This window comes from Mus caroli, chromosome 13 (genome assembly GCF_900094665.2).
Source record: "Mus caroli chromosome 13, CAROLI_EIJ_v1.1, whole genome shotgun sequence".
Lineage (NCBI taxonomy): Eukaryota > Metazoa > Chordata > Mammalia > Rodentia > Muridae > Mus > Mus caroli.
This window is the reverse complement of record NC_034582.1, coordinates 46693436-46696153: the sequence shown is the minus strand read 5'-3', so window position 1 is coordinate 46696153 and position 2718 is coordinate 46693436. Positions and strand designations below refer to the sequence as shown.

Here is a 2718-nt window from a genome sequence, read left to right as displayed (position 1 = left end):
TATCTATCTATCTATCTATCTATCTATCTATTTCTGTGTGATGACTGTGTTTTAGGCCTATCTATCTATCTATCTATCTATCTATCTATCTATCTATCTATCTATTTCTGTGTGATGACTGTGTTTTAGGCCTATCTATATATCTACCATCTATCTATCTATCTATCTATCTATCTATCTATCTATCTACCTACCTACCTACCTACCTACCTACCAACAAAAACAAAAACAACCCCAAGATGTAGAGACCAATTAGATCTAATGTAGAATTGAATCAGGGCTCTTTTGAGACATAACTGACCACAGCTCCTCATTCTACCTCTTTGTCTTCCAGAGTGCCACAGATTACCCTTTTCTATCAGTTTTCTAAGGGTTGGACCAACCAGTTCTCGAGGCTGTGGATTTGAGATATCTAGTCAGCCTAGCCTTGCACTGGCTGTTTTAAGTTGAACCCCAGTTGTTCATGGAGGCTGGCCCACTAGGCTCTAGATAGCCATGCAAACTGGAACCTGGCCTCTGTGACACAAGGGCCATTCATTTCCAGGGGCCCCTAGGCTATAACTCTCCACCCTTCTTGCTCATTCTCCACTTAATGAAAGAGCAAGTCCAGTAAGGATAATGCTAAGACAGCCAATCCGAGGCCCTGTTCTACCTTGGATGGTCCAGGTAGGGTCTACTTAGGTGTCTACTTCTCACCCCCTGCCCTGTGTTAGGTGTGTCTAAATGTAGCTTTTCCAACACCCAGGGGGTGTGAGTTAGGTGATACAGGAACAGTCCACAGCATATGGCTGTGTCTTTCCCGTATCCTGAGTTCAGGTCCCCAGTGCAGCAAATAGAGAAAGCAAGGCCCCCACCTCTTCCACCCAGGGAGCAGACAAACAACAGTGTTGAGTACTGAGGTCTGAGCAGAGGGCTGGAGCGAATCTCTTATAAGAGAAACAAGTGCTGAGCAGAGTACTAGGTTAAGACTTCTTATCCACCTTTCTCCCTCTTGGGTACTTGGAGCGGTGAGAGGCAAGCAAGACAGTGATCGCACATCCAGTTGACTATGTGTGTGGCTTATGTGTGTGTCTGTGTATATGTCTGTGTATGTGTGAATGTGTGTGAGGGGGCTATATAGCATGTGCATATAGTGTGTGACATGTGTGTTTGTGGTTTGTGGTGAATAGTATGTGTGTGCTGTATGTGTGTGTGTTATGTTTATGCCGTTTGTGTATGCAGTATGGTGTGTGTGTTATGTGTGTGCTGTTTGTGTATGTGGTATAATGTGTGTGTGTGAAGTGTATATAGTACGTGTGTGTGGTGTATGTGTGTGCTATGTCTGTGCTGTTTGTGTCTCTAGTATGGCATGTGTCTGTGTGTATGTATATGTCATGTGTGTGCTGCTTTTGTGTGTGGTATGGTGTGTATGATGTGTGTGAGTGTTTGAGCATGTGTGTGTGTGTAAACAGGATGATAACCTCAGCTGAAGATTGTCAGACACCTTCCACTTTGATTTTTGAAACAGAGTCTCTCATTGTTCTGGAGTTCACACATTTGCCAAGACTGCCTGGCCAGTGGGCCCCGGAAACCCTGCTTTCTTTACCTCCCCAGTGCTGGGATTACAGGCTCCAGTCCTAGTTTTTCACATCTTCCGGGGAATCAAACTCAGGTCCTCATGCATGTGTGGCAAGCAATTTATCAGCTGAGCCATCTCCTCAGACCTTGGAGGTGTTTTATGAGAAAAATTAAATAAATAAAAGTTAAACACACAAAAAAATCAATTATGCAGCATTAGACACTGAACTCTGGGCATGGCAGGACACACATGCAATCCAAGTGGTAAGGACTCCAAGTCAGGAGAATCAGAAGTTCAAGGCCAGCCTTATCAACATGAATTCTAGTCTAGCCTGGGCTACAGGAAGCCCTGTCTCAACTGCCACCCTCAAGAGAACAAAACCTGGAAGTCCTGGCTTACAGCTGGGGATTCCTTTGACTTATCATTCCTTCTGGAGCTGCTTGCCCACCGATAGCCAGACTCTAGGGCAACCATCATCAGCTCCGTAGCCTCCCGGTGGCCTCGCTGCTCCCTATTCTCCTGAAACCTCAGGTTTCTCTAGATGAGGTTTTACAAATGTCAACATGCAGAGTCAGCATTTTAAAATATTTAAAAATTGTACCCTATAATGATATGTTATTTTCGAGTTTTACAGGAACAAGTATTCTATCTGGTGCCTTCTGACTGTCTTCTGGGGACAAGGACAGAGGACACTGCTCAGAGATAAGCCTGGCTGTGTCGGGATGGAGCTGGGAGCTCTTTTCCACACAGGAACTCTTCTTCAATGTCGTTACATTGTCTTTAAAAAGATAAAAATAGCACAGAGGACTTACGTAGCTTTTAGAATTTAGGGCAGCTCTTAATTCACTCGGTGTCTACTGAATTCCACAGATGCTACAGCTTATCAACCGGATGGAAAATTTCCGTTTTAGGAAAACGGAAGAGCCCCTGGTCTTTAAGCCAGTGGATCATGAGTGGGTTTTAATTTTCGGATGCTGGCCTTCTGATGTACACATATGTAATATGACTGGGATGGAGGGAAACAAACCAGGCTTCCCCATCTTGCTTCTGCTGTTTGGGGAAGAAAAAACTGCAAGTTGTAACATTGTACTACAATATAGTTCCTTCTGTGTGTGTGTGTATGTGTGTGTATGTGTGTGTGTATGTGTGTGTGTGTGTGT

At 44.3% G+C, this 2718-nt stretch overlaps 1 protein-coding gene across 2 annotated transcripts in view; it reads left to right on the top strand.

Moving 5' to 3' along the window:
* The window catches only part of Shc3 (SHC adaptor protein 3), a 143147-nt gene that overhangs the window by 93018 nt on the left and 47411 nt on the right, over positions 1-2718 (top strand). The gene's annotated exons all lie outside the window — the stretch shown is intronic.